This window comes from Mustela nigripes, chromosome 13 (genome assembly GCF_022355385.1).
Source record: "Mustela nigripes isolate SB6536 chromosome 13, MUSNIG.SB6536, whole genome shotgun sequence".
NCBI lineage: Eukaryota > Metazoa > Chordata > Mammalia > Carnivora > Mustelidae > Mustela > Mustela nigripes.
The window spans coordinates 52,702,507-52,717,006 of NC_081569.1; the positions used below are offsets into that span (position 1 = coordinate 52,702,507).

At 41.6% G+C, this 14,500-nt stretch overlaps 1 protein-coding gene and 1 pseudogene across 1 annotated transcript in view; both read left to right on the top strand.

Moving 5' to 3' along the window:
* AVEN (apoptosis and caspase activation inhibitor) overlaps positions 1-14,500 on the top strand; it is a 179,450-nt gene that overhangs the window by 71,256 nt on the left and 93,694 nt on the right. The window lies entirely within an intron of this gene.
* LOC132029170 (heterogeneous nuclear ribonucleoprotein A3-like) lies at positions 6,572-7,701 on the top strand (annotated as a pseudogene).

A 14,500-nucleotide genomic window follows, 5' to 3' on the forward strand; every position in this document is an offset into this window, starting at 1 on the left:
AAATCTTACCTGGCAGTGGAGTGTTTGAAGCTCAGTAATCTAATTCTGGCTGGAAATAGTAAGCTCCGGTACCTGAAATGCCTTCTCTACTTCGCTCGCGTGTGTTCGTTCACCACTGTGCTGGATTTCTTGCAGCGTCTCTCTCTCTATCTGTATTCCTGGTAATCCTGTAGCATTAGTTAAGACAGCACGCCATAGACGAAGATTCCCTTTGGATAGAATTCTGGAGACAGAGGATGAATTTTGCCTGTCTTTATCCGATCACAGCAGTTGATCTGACTACAGACAACTTGAGTGTTCAGAACTTATTAAAAATTCATTGAATGTTTCAGCAATGAGGAATCCTCACCCTGTGCATAGATGGTTTTACCTTCCGGAAAAGTTCTGCTGTCCATATTTCAGAATGACACATGCCCCCGAATCAAGTTGCTTTAAAGAATTATTCCGACCAGGAATCAGACTCTTCTCTTGCACACTCTTGGTTTCCTGGTGCTCCCCTTTACCAACTTTTCAGTCCTTTGGATGCCTTTTCGTTGAGGACGAGGGGGTTTCTTCTGTCTTCCCTGTGTGTCTGCAACACATAGTGCCGGTACACCGGGTTGTGATTAGTGAGAGAAAAGCCCAAAGGAGGTACGACTTTAGCGTCTCTACGGACAGGGAGCAGCATCCTTGGTATGAATGAAGAGCTGATATGAGCTATTCAAACCAGACAGCCAACTGATGGGATGACGCTTTCATACATAATCAGCCCATTAATTACTTCTCCTGATGGACAGCAGTATGCCCTGAAAGGAAAAAAGGAAGGAGCAGATGATCACATTCAGCCGGATAGGTGCTCTCTGAGCAGCTTGTGATTGGGAAGAGAATCCAGGAAAAGCTGCCGCTTTGGAATGTGATCAGGTAGAATGGGCAAGAGTTGTTTTGACAGTCAAGTGACGATTTTGGGGGTGGGGGGAGAAAAAGAGAGCTGAGCAAAGAGGAAGCTGGAATAAGCTTCCAAAACGCTCTTGAAAATGTTCATTTTTTCACCCCGCGTTCGTCCTTTTGGCTGGGAGAAAGCACCTTTGCATTATTTGCAGAAATTCTGCTGAGCTGGTTTCTCATAGCTTTCTCTGAAGAAGGGAAAATTTTTAAAAAGCCTTTGAGATAGAAAAATATATTGTGAGTTTTTATTAAAAATTTGTAGCAGGGAAAAGACTGCTTTTTGTGAAAGGCACACCTGTTTTTACATGTCTTTTGGGCCCATAACATTTTGTTGCTTTGGAAGAGAACATTATGAGTCATCATTTAGTATAAAATTTGAGCAGAGTCTTTATTAAAAATATTAGATGGAATTTTGTGTAGCTGTATAAAATAGATCTAGAAATGTCAATTTTATAATTTTTGTACTTAATTTTTTCAGTAATGCAAGATTTTTTTTTTTCTTGTCTTTTCACAGAATCCTTTTAGAGGTATTTCTGGACAATAAATGCTTGTTAAATGTTCTTAAAAATTATGAAAAGATTCAAACTTATACAAAACTGTGAAAAACTAATGCATGAACTTCCATAAACCTGTTACCAGTTTTGATAATTATCAAGACTCTTGCCACATTTGCTTCATTCAACTTTTTTTTCTTAGCTGAGATATTTAGAGCAATTCTTATTCTACCCCTGCATATGTTAGCATGTGTGGATGCCTTCTCCCATGACCACGGTGCCATGATCGCACCTAATGATAATTATAATGAACAGTAGTTAATTTGGGGGTTGTTAATCATCCTATGTTATCCAGCCTGTTTCAGGCTTCTCATCCTTCAGAAATAGTCTCTTGACCTAGGTTTTTTTGAATTAGAATCTAGGCAAAGTCCATATATTTCATTTAGTTATTAGGCATTGAAATTTCAAGCACTAACTTAGAGGATCACAGGTGATGAAGTAAAATTCAGTTTAGAGTAGTCATCTATACACACTTATTATATGAATATCTGCATAAGAGAACATATCTCTAGAATATTTTCTTGAACTTTTCCCCACTTAACATTATGCATGATAATAACTGAAAAAGAACATAAGTTTATGTGGTTACGATTGGCTAGGTTCATTGTCCTGTGCAGGTTTTTCATGACTTGTCCTGGACTTTGTAGTTCAAAATTCTGTCCCCAGGCTATTGAGGCTACATTTTGGGCTGGGCACATTCAAATACATTCCAGGGTCCATTCTACTTTATTGCTGAAAAAGACCCTCTTGCTTATTTATCTTCTCAAAAACAATAGAGCATTATTAAAATAAATACTCCAAGTTTCAAAGCATTGATGACTAAGCCATGCTTCGACATGTGAATGTGACTTAGAGTTCTGTGAAGATCGAAGGATAGAGAAGTAAAAATCAAATGGGGCCAGGGACTGCAATATTATATAATTACATGCAATTATAGAAATTATTTTATAATTTTTCCATTAGTACCAGGTTTTTCCTTTCCTGTGAATTTTTATTTTCCTATAAGACCAGAACTCTCAGTTCCTTCCTGAAAAAGCAGAGCATTTGGCTATCTACTTGGCTTTTCCAGGAATGTAGGAATAGAAGGGCCTGGAATAACTGTGTGCTGCGCTGTCCCCCACTGAAACTGATTGTCATTCAGATTCTTGTTTCTCTCTGATCCTACTCCTTCTTTTTCCCTCTCCATCTTTTAAGTTGGCTAGATGAATGGCAGTGGGGAAGGTGGAGTATAGGAAACCACTGAAAAGGCGTAGATGGACATTATACCTAGGTTCAAGGGCACTGCTGAGAACCATAATCCCAGTTCTATGGAGGGCTTTAGAATACTGCTCGCCAAAGGTGTTTGTAGAAGGTACACCCTTGGCTCTGTCTCCTGCTGTATGTCATGTTATCACACGATTGTTTGGTAGCTTTGTGTAGCACTTTCTTATGTTCTCAAATCATCCCTTTATTTTTACTTTTGTAAAGGTTTTATTTATTAGAGAGAGCAAAGTGAGCGAGAGAGAGAGTGCAGTGAGCGGGGGGAGGGGCAGAGGGAGAAGTAGGCTCTCCACCAAGCTGGAGAGATGCTAGCCTGGATCCTGGGACTCTGGGATAATGACCTGAGCCTAAGGCAGACACTTAACTGACAGAGCCACCCAGGCGTCCCTCAGTCATCCCTTTAAACGCCTGTCCTTTCTTAAATCTTGCTGAACAAAGTTAAATGGGTTTTATTACCTACAGATGTGCTTTACTCAAAGTTTGGTAAAGAGTTCCTGACTATGACCATTACATACAGGTACACTGAATGGAAAAAGGCTTCTTTTTTCCTTTGTTAGTTATCTCTGTGATTTTTCCCCCTTGATATTTTATAATGCAACATCAACATTGGGTGGGCATTTTGCAAATGTGCAGTTTCTATTATAGAACATCATATAGTTGGTGACAGAGTGACTATAGAAGGAACTAGACTAATAGGTTATAAGTGTATTTTGGGTATAAGCCCTAGTTTTATTTCCAATCATTATCTCCCAGCACTAGTTATAAACTGAATTAACAGAAAAACATTGACTCAAGCAGTGACCCTGTAGAGTGCCAAACCAGAAAGATAGGTGCACTTCAGCCATTGTGTGAATTATTTTTCTCCCAAAGTGTGGAGTCGTCCCTGTGAATAATATTAATTGATCAAATAGCTGGATGGGCAGATGGCTTGCCCCTCCACCCCCCGGCCTCTGCCATATGAGGGAAAGGAGTGAGTGTCTCAGGGAAATGGACTTTTTATTTTCTCTGATGCATATAATAAAGCAGTTTGCCTTTGTTGAGATGTCTCAACTCTCATCTCCCATTTTTGCAACTGTCTTTATTTTTACATTTGATCTGAACTCCCATGTCCATTATCAAGTTGACTAAACAACTTAGAAGTTTTCTAGGCCTCATAGATTTTTTAAAGGACTTTATGTATAATAAGATGAATGATTACCCCCCACCAAAGTTCATCCTTGCACGAATGTTTGGTCCACACCTAGAAGTATGCTCACAGTTGTTTTTGAGGGTTTGCAAAAATTATAACAGTTTTTGTAAAGAAAAATAGAAAACAGTCCTCTCTTTGTGTTCTCTAGGTCTTAAGTGAGTAGGATTTGTGGTTAAAGATTTCTTCTGTAGCAACTACCTATCTCTAGGGCAGATTAAATATTCATAACCTCAACTGAGTGTGATGATTTTCAGTTAATAAGACAAGAAAAAAAGTTGCACTTGAAGAAAATATTGTAGAATCACGCAAGCTCTTTCTAAAATCTATTTTCTTGTTGCCTTTGTTAACGACCTCGAATCTTTGTTGGCTTTACTTGGGTCATTCTAGGTCATTTTTTAGCCTTTTTTTTTTTTTTTAAAGATTTTATTTATTTATTTGACAGAGATCACAAGTAGGAAGAGAGGCAGGCAGAGAGAGAGGAGGAAGCAGGCTCCCTGCTGAGCAGAGAGCCCGATGCGGGGCTCGATCCCAGGACCCTGGGATCATGACCTGAGCCGAAGGCAGAGGCTTTAACCCACTGAGCCACCCAGGCGCCCCATTTTTTAGCCTTTTAATTGGTATATCTAACAAATACGTCCTGATTCCTTACTAGGTATGTGGCATTACTAGGTTCTTGGAATGTACAGTTCATCTACTTTCACAGCTTTGATGAGACTATTCTGTTTTATAAAGGAGGGGACAGATGTGGAGAGCTTAAGTAACTTAGGCTTACTTAATTAGTAAAGTATTGATCTGTGATAGGAATCCAGGCAATGTGGTTCCAGAGCCCAGAATCCAGAGAGAGTCCTTACTGAGAAAAAAGATACAGATTTTCCCTTCCAGTGTGAGACTCCCAGGAGAAGTTTGAGCGAGTGGTACCTCTCTGGCATCACCAACATTCTACCGAAATGAGGTCTGCAGTTTCAGAGATAGCAGATGACGGGTTCGACCCTCTGTGTTCCCGGTCTTTGAATAGTCCTACTGTTCATTCAGTTCTATACTGCATATAGAATAGAATGAATGCTTCCTTCTTCTCTTCCATGCAAAGAGTTTATAAAGGGGTGATATTTTTTCTCTCCAAAATTATTCCAATTTATTCTCTCATAGTCTGTCAAACAGCAAATCTGCTTTAGAATACTAGTCATTGATATTTAGCTAAAACCGAAAACTTCGTGGGATGCTGAGGAGATACAAACCAGGTTTCCTGGTAGTCTAGGATAAAATGGATGATTAGGAAACCATTGCTTTCTTCAGATGTGTCTCCTCCAGACAAACCGATGGCATTTTAATCTTATTTGGACTTTTAAAAATGTCTCCTTTTAAAATTTCTTTAGCTTTTTACTCTATCACAGGCTGCACACTCTTGTCTCACTCAGCTCAGGACTTACCCTGTGTCTTAGAGTTTGGCCCTTTTCACTCTGTCCTCCAGTTTGACTTCTGGTAACAGTAGACAACCACTAGAGGTCTCCAGACCTCACTTTAGAAAGCTCTGACTTCACAGATACACCCCAGTAAGTGGAATAAATATGTTCCGGGAAGATGAGTTACTGATAGTTCCCCTTAAATATTTATGAAGTGCTTCTTGTGTCTCGGGTCCTAGACTATGCTATGCCCTGAGGGTAGATTAAAAAAGACGTTAAAGTCCCTGAGAACCCTGCAGTCTAGTAGGGACACTGAAGTGTGACCGCGTGGCTGCAAGACTACACATTAGGCTTGGCCACATTCTGTACTTTTAGATCCCTCTTACCAGGGCCCTTCAGATTTCCAGGTCTATCAGAGTGCTGCTAATGCTCTTGAACTTTCTGTCGCTGTTCATTTCTGCAGATATCATGCCTGGTTTCTTGATGGGGTCTGATGCTGTGTCTTCATCAGTCTGGCAAGGAGCCATTCCCTGGGCCAACAGGACTAGTTGCGTGGGTTCTAGCTTTTGTTTTTTTAAGATTTTATTTATTTATTTGACAGAGAGATAACAAAAGCAAGCAGAGTGGCAGGCAGAGGTAGAGGGGGAAGCAGGCTCTCTGCTGAGCAGGGAGCCCAATGTGGGACTCGATCCCAGGACCCTGGGATCAGGACCCAAGCTGAAGGTAGCCGCTCAACCAACTGAGCCACCCAGGCGCCCCTCTAGTTTTTGTTTTGATGCCCTTCTCAGCAGCTCTAGGCATCCGGTCTTTAGGGAACAACTGTGTTCGGGAGTCAACTTCTCCCAATTTCAGGGAATAAAGCAAGTCCCATAACTTAGGGCCTTCCATATCTGTTCTCCTTTATACCAGAGACATTTTCTAGAAAGAGTCTGTGTCCCATTTATGTCCCTTGTATATCAGGGGAGTTAAAATAGAGAAGTGTCTCATGGTAACATGCTTCTAGTCCTACTGTTCATGATCTGTGGAAAGGCCCTAGCACAGTCCCTGGGACACTGAGGGCCAGTGCTCAACAAATGTCAGCAGTTGTCATTATTGTTATGGAACTTAATTTTAGTGCTGGAAGGGACTTCAGAGATAATGTAGTCCAACCACCCATTTTACACAAGTTTTACTGCTATTTTTCTTTTTCATGCAAAACTGCCCATCTTGAACTCGAGTTGGAAGAGGTGAGTCCGGTCGCAAGAATGGAGGTAAAACTGCTGCCTGGTCACCCCCAGCCCGACTCCGGCCATCGCCGCTGCTGTGGGGGGAAGGAGGGCCACGATCCAAAGGAATCAGAGCAGTTGAGATAACTGTTTACTGGTGGTTTGAGCTTTGAAGATACAGATGATAGTTTAAGAGAACATTTTGAAAAATAGGGTATACTTACAGATTGTGTGGTGATGAGGGACCCCCAAACAAAACATTCCAGGGGTTTTGGTTTTGTGACTTACTCTTGTGTTGAAGAGGTGAATGCAGCAATGTGTGCCCGACCACCCAAGGCTGATCGGCATGTCGTGGAACCAAAGAGCCATTTCTAGAGAGGTTTCTGTAAAGCCTGGTGCCCATCTAACAGGAAGAAAGTTTTTGTTGGTGGTATTAAAGAAGATACAGAAGAATATAATTTGAGAGACTACTTTGAAAAGTACGGCAAGATTGAAACCATAGAAGTCATAGAAGACAGGCAGAGTGGAAAAAAGAGAGGATTTGCCTTTTTAACTTTTGATGACCATGAAACAGTTGATAAAGTTGTTATTCAGAAATACTACACTATTAATGGGCATAATTGTGAAGTGAAAAAGGCTCTTTCTAAATAAGAAATACAGTTTGCTGCATCACAAAGAGGTTGTGGAGGTGGGTCTGGCAACTTCATGGGTTGTGGAGGAAACTTTGGAGGTGGTGGTAACTTTGGCCATGGTGGAAACTTTGGTGGAAGAGGAGGCCATGGTGGTGGAGGTGGTGGCAGCAGAGGTAGTTATGGGGGAGGTGATGGTGGACATAATGGATTTGGAGGTGATGGTGGCAACTATGGTGGTGGTCCTGGTTACAGTAGTAGAGGAGGCTATGGTGGTGGTGGACCAGGATATGGAAGCCAAGGAGGTGGATATGGAGGTGGTGGTGGAGGATATGATGGTCACAATGAAGAGGAAATTTTGGAAGTAACTATGGTGGTGGTGGGAACTATAATGATTTTGGAAATTATAGAGGACAACAGCAATCAAATTATGGACCCATGAAGGGAGGCAGTTTAGATGGAAGGAGCTCGGGCAGTCCCTATGGTGGTGGTTATGGATCTGGTGGTGGAAGTGGTGGATATGGTAGCTGCAGAGTCTAAAAAAATTTTCAGAAGAAAGGCGCTACAGTTCTTAGCAGGAGAGAGAGTGAGGAGTTGTTAGGAATGCTGCAGGTTACTTTGAGACCATTGTCCCAAATGCATTAGAGGAACTGTAAAAATCTGCCACAGGAGGAACGATGATCCATAGTCAGAAAAGTTACTGCAGCTTAAACAGGAAACCCTCTTGTTCAGGACTGTCATAGCCACAGTTTGCAAAAAGTGCAGCTGCTGATTAATGCAATGTAGTGTCAATTAGATGTATATTCCTGAGGTCTTTTATCTGTTGTAGCTTTGTCTTTTTCTTTTCATTACATCAGGTATATTGCCCTGTAAATTGTGATAGTGGTACCAGGAATAAAAAATTAAGGAATTTTTAACTTTTCAAAACAAAAACAAAAACTGTATAACTGTTTGGGGTGGTTGCCTCTTTCTCTCTCTCTTTTAAAATTAACATATAATGTCTTATTTGCCCCAGGGGTATGGGTTTGTGAATCATCAGGCTTACACATTTCACAGCACTCACCATAGCACATACCCTCCCCAGTGTCCATAACCCGGCCACCCTATCTCCCCACCCCCCAGCAACCCTCAGTTTGTTTCGTGAGATTAAGAGTCTCTTTTGGTTTGTCATTGGGATTTCATCAAGATCAAAATCTTTTGCACAGGGAAAAGAAAGGATACAGTCAGTAAAACCAAAGGAAAGAGTCAACTGTTGCAAAGGAAACTGTCAACAAAACCAAAAGACAATTCACATAATGGGAGAAGATACTCGCAAATGACATATCAGATAAAGGGCTAGTATCTAAAATCTACAAAGAACTTAGCAAACTCAACACCCAAAGAACAAATAATGCAATCAAGAAATGGGGTAGTTCTCTCTTTAGTGCTCTTTGTTTCCTATTAGGGAGACCCAAATTTTGATTCAGTCATTATCAGCTTCTCGGTTAAACTATTTCATAAGAATTTTTATGTGGGTCGTTTGGACTAAATAGCAATTGTGACTTTTAAAAAAAGTTAAGGATGAAATTGGAGACGCACTAAACAAAATAAAAGCCTGGCAATTTGTTAGCCTTTTATCTGTAAGGAAAGTTCCAGAGGGACTTCTGAACATTTGAGATTAGTGATGGCAGATCTGGATGGCAGATCTATGTTCTAAAAGTGTGGGATACTTGGCTACTTAGGTGAACAACTACTGAAGAAAAGGTAGCATGGTTTTAGAAATAAATAACTATATGGGTGACTAGAAACAAATGGAGGGTGCATTTTATTTTTAAAAAGATTTTATTTATTTATTTGACAGATCACAAGTAGGCATAGAGGCAGGCAGAATGAGAGAGAGAGAGAGGCAAGCAGGCTCCCTGCTGAGCAGAGAGACCGATGTGGGGCTCGATGTGGGTCTTGATCCCAAGACCCCGAGATCATGACCTGAGCTGAAGGCAGAGGCCCAACCCACTGAGCCACCCAGGCGTCCCTGGAGGTTGTATTTTAGATTTTAAAATATATTTTGACAAGGTTTGTACCTGAAATTCTAGTTTAAAAGCCTTAATAAATAGCTAAATATGTAAATAATCTTGGGGACATTTATGTGAGTAGGTCTTTTGTTTGAGCCAGCAAGAAAATGATGGGAATAGATGGCAGTTCTTAGAATGGAGAACCTTGGGCATACTCCAGGAGTTGAGACCAATTTCATTTAATGTTTTTGTAAATTATTTGAAAGACAGAGGTGTAAAAGAAGGGCCCCAGGATTGGGTAGTAATATATGGAGCTTCTTGGGATAAAGTCTAGGGTAGAGCACTATGAGTAAGAAATGGTAGATGCATTCTTGTGGGGACATGAATAAGTGTCAGTAATCTCAATCAGAACTATGTGATTGACATGCAGAAAGATAAGGAAAAACTTAAAGGTTTTAAAAAGCAGGAGCATGCCATGATTTGCTGTGTTTTTAGAAGATCTGTCTTGAGTCCTGTATCGCCTGGTAAGAAATGAAGAAATTCGTAGAGCAGTAAGGAGATTATTGTAACGGGCAAAATGTGATGGTTCCTATCTTAGCCTGTGATACCATAGACTATATGGCTTAATCAATGGCCTTTGTTCCTCCTAGTCCTGGAGGCTGGAAAGTCTGAGATTGGGGTGCCAGCATGACCAGAGTCTAGTGAGGACTCTCTTCCTTGCTTGCAGACAGCTGCCTTCTTTTCATGTCCTCACATAGCAGAGAGAGGCTGCTCACATGTCTTCTGGGGGCTCCACTGCTGTGACCTCATCTGAGCCTAATTACAACCAGGCCTTACCTTCTAATGTCATCACACTGGGAGTTAGAGATTCAACATATGAATTTTGGCGGCACATGTTCAGTCCCTAACCTTAGACTAAGGTACTAACAGTAGAGAAGGAGAGTAGTGGATGGAGGGGAGGAGTATTTTGGAGGTATAAAAGGTAGAGCTTGCCGATGAGCTGGGTATCTGGGTATGATGGAAAGTGAAGGGTTGAAATGACTCTCAAAAGGCTGGTTTGGGTAGTAAGTGGACGGAGATGCCATTTGCTGAAATTGGGGAAGCTGGTTAAGGAGCAGCTTTGGGAAGGGGAAGTTTGAGAGAGAGGGTGTTGCAGAAGGTAATCTGGTAATTCTTACCCTCTCAAAAACTTAAGGCATATGAGTGTATAGTCTTTATATGTGAGACTCAATATGCGTTTAAGTGTTATCTTTGTGAAGAGATCTTTTTCTGTGTTTCACATGATGGTTTTTAACCTCACTTTGTTGTTTATTTATTTATTTATTTATTTAGTCTCTACTACTTACGTGCAACACATATTCATCATAAAGTCTTGGGACTCTTGGGTGGCTCAGTCGGTTGGGTGCCTGCGTTTGTCTCGGGTCATGATCCCAGGGTCCTGGGATCGAGTCCCACATTGGGCTCCTTGGTTAGTGGGAAGCCTGTTTCTCCCTCTCCCTCTGCCTGCTGCTTCTCTGCTTATGCTTTCTCTCTCTGACAAATAAATAAATAAAATCTTAAAAATAAATAAATTCTCTCCTAGCCGATATTCTAGGGAGGTAGGAGAGAAACTGATACATTGATCTCCCTGTGTGTGGTGTGGTTGAAAAAACCTTCTCTAGGAATGAGTATTGTGTACTCCTCCACCTCTTCCCCAAACCTGGTTAAGCAACATTTCCTTAAAAGCTTCCGTGAATGGGTTTTGACGTGTTCAAATTTCTTTAAAGCTTTAAAAAAATGTATTGGTTATGCTGGTTCAGAGGCAGGAGGGGCTCTTGGATGGTCTGGCTCCCGTCCCCTAGGTGAGAATGCTGAGCATCGAAGACGATGGTATTTACCCAGGGATGCAGATCTTGTGACTGGTTAGCAGGAGGCATGCGGAACAGTAGAGCCCCTGGAATCTGAATCCCAGCCTCTGGTTCTTTCCATGACACATGCCATTGAATTCTCAGTTTCTCTCCTAGGAGAAATTCTTATGAATAACAAGAAAAATGAAATATGTTTTACAAGAAATACATTTGCTAAAGTTAAAAATAATTGTATCATTCCTGCAGAGAGATTTCCTATCTATAATTTGATAGGGTTGACTCTTTGGTCTTCAGCTGAACAATTTAACACCTAAAATATCCGCATTGTTCTAGGCACTGGATGTATAAAGGTAACTAAAGATAAATTCTGTTCCCAAGCAGCTGACATGGAGTGAAGGAGACAAGCATATAAATGAACAGTGTTGCCCTTAGTGTGATAGGTATTAAAGCTGTTATAGAAGAAGAGGTAAAATGGGGCTTTCATGTGGGAGGAAGTTGCTAATTTCACTGGGAAACAGCACGATGGTTTTCTTAGAGGAGATATGTTAAGCTGAGCTGGGGGTAGACATTGGCTAGATGCTCATTGACCTCTTCCCTCCCCTGAGCCAATCTTACAAAGCTCCGTTTATTTTTCTTGTTTATCCCGAAACATTAACCAGAAGCTTGTTGTGTGCTAAGTGAAGAACATAGTTTGAGATAATATGTAAAACATTAAAAATATTTCTAAAGGGAGTGGTAAGAAAATCTGCCATGCACACACAGCCTCTCTCTTCCTCTTTTTAACCCAAGTATTCTAGTTGCCATAACAACCTGATTATGGTTGTGCATTTGCTACGGTGGAGGTTGTATCAACGGTTCCATTATGAGCTGCTGTTTTCTGGACTTGAAAACTCAACGTCTTATTCACTATTGTGACATATAAAATTCCATCTACTGATTGATTTTGCTTACCCTTGTCATTGAATAAGTCACTCTCCTAGCTGGTCATGTTGAAAAAGTCCATGTATTTGTTCCGTGCCTGGGATTCTGCTTTTGTCTGGGAATATTTTCCTGCTAAAGGAAACCTCCCTATCTGACCAAGTTCTCTCATCCTATAATTAGGAAATTGAGGCTTTGAAGGGTTAAAGGACTTCCCTAAGGACACCTAATTCAGCAGGAATTTAGCAGTTGGTACTCTGTAGCTCTGATGGAGCTGGAGTTCAGCAACATCTTGTTGTGAGTGATCTCCTTGAGCTTTGGTTAAATTTCACAACTCCTCCTAATCTGTGTCTCTGTGGATTCAACGTGTGTCCTGTCTCGTCTAGTACACCCTTTGTCACATGCTGAGTTGTAGAAACTGGTTTGTATGTCTGTCCAGGCGCCACTAAACTGAGAGGCTCAGACACTGCCCTGTACTCCTTGTGACTGCTCCAGCATTTGCTGAGAAGGACCAGCCCCACTTCTTCCTCTTGCTCTGATGCCTCTTTACCTGGCTTCTGAGCTCTTTGTTGTCTACTCCTATTTCTTCCACCTAATGACTGGTTACTGACTATTGTACTCTGACTCTAGCACTCAATTTCATGGGAAAGCCTAGGAGGAGGTGATGAGGAAAGGGGAAGTGGTGACAGGGAGTAGAGGGGAGGATGGTTTAGGCAGAGGGAGAAACACAGGGAGACTCTGGGAACTCAGGAGAGCCTGATGCATTGAGGATTGTCGGCTTTGACTTAAATTCAGGGAGAAGTGGGAGAGAGGTCAGAGCTATCCAGGGTGCTGAACATACACATGTACTGAACTTCCTGCTAAGGAATTTAAACTTCATCTGGTAGGTAATAAGGACCTATTAAAAGGTGGTAAGTGGGGAGTATATGATATGAAGAGATTACCTAAAAATTCGTAGAGACTTACGAATTTCACGTGGAAAAAAAAAAGAGAGGCATATGTAGATATACATTCTTCGAAGTAGGAAAAATGTAAGCATGGAGAAGGGAGCAATTATTTCTGCCTGGGTGTGATGACAGAGAACTTCCACAAAAGAGTTGATATTGCAGCTGGGTTTTGGGGGGTGGCTAGGATTATGCTCGGAGGGGAAGTGGGAGAACTGGCATCTGAAAGGTGAGAAGCAGCTTGAACAAAGGCCTAGGGGCAAGAACACATTTGGTGTGTTCGCGGTATCCTGACTGCCGCTGCCAATTTTGGGGCAGTGTAAGGTCCCAGGGGCTTGAGACCAGATTGGACGTGTTGGGCTGAGAGGAGGTTGCCAGAGGTTTTTGATGCCCTGCTAGGGAGTGTAGACTTCATGCCTGAGACAGATAGAAGGGAGCTGTGGTCTTTTAAAAAGCAGCAGGAAGGGGCACCTGGGTGGCCCAGCTGTTGTGTGTCTGCCTTCGGCTCTGGTCATGATCCCAGGGTCCTGAGATAGAGCCCTGCATTGGGCTCCTTGCTCAGCAAGAGGCCTGCTTCTCCCTCTCCCACTGCCCTGCTTATATCCCTCTCTCGCTGTCCTCTGTCTGTGTCAAATAAATAAATCTTTAAAAAAAGAGGCAGCAAGAAGACACGGAGCTGATAGAAATAGAGTTGGACAAGATGGGGATTGAACTGCATGGAGCAAAAGAGGGGAAGGAATGGAAGAGGGAGTTTCCCATTCAAGCTCCTCACTGGATTATTTTGTCATTTATCAAGGTTGGGAAAACAGGAGGAGGAGACTCCTTAGGGTTAAGGGTAATATTTATTATTAATCCATTTTATTTTGGGGGTAATTAAAGATAATATTGGATTATATCTGAATTGAAAAAAATGGAGGTATAATTGCCATCCAAAATGCTTAGCTCCTGAGCCAACATATTGATGAGCTTTGACAGGTGTATGTACCTTTGTAGCCCCACCACAAACAAACAGAACAGTGGAGCACGTGTCAGGAACAGCAGGCTGGCTCGGGACGCATAGGAAGTTGTACCTGCCCCCAGAATTTCAGGTTCAGTGGGTCTGGGGCTGGAACTTGAGAATTGACGTTTGTAACAGTGCCCAGATGCTGCTGGTTCAGGGCAACACCTGGAAGAGAGTGGCTGTAAAACATTCCCATGGCTCCAGAAAGGCCTCTTCTCGTCTTTCCCCACTTCCCCAGGGAACCATGGTTTGATTTCTGTCATCATGATTAGTTTGCCTGTTCTTGAAAAGCCTACAAGTGGGATTATGTGTTATGTATTCTCTTATGTCTGACTTTCCCTACACAATGTAATGGTTTTGAGATTTACCCATGTTGTTACAGGTAGCTTATTCCTTTTTACTGCTGATGAGTTTGTTTTGTTTGTTTGTTTGTTTTTTTATCATACGAATATAGCACAATTTGTTCCTCAGCTCTCTGGTCCAGAGATACTAGTTCAGTTCTTATTTGGGGCTATTATGAATAAAACTTCTATGGACACTTAAGTACAAGTCTTTTTGTGGCCATGTGTTTTCATTTCTCTTGGGTAAATACCTAGGAATGGAAATGCTGGGTCATAGGGTAGATATATGTTCAGTTGT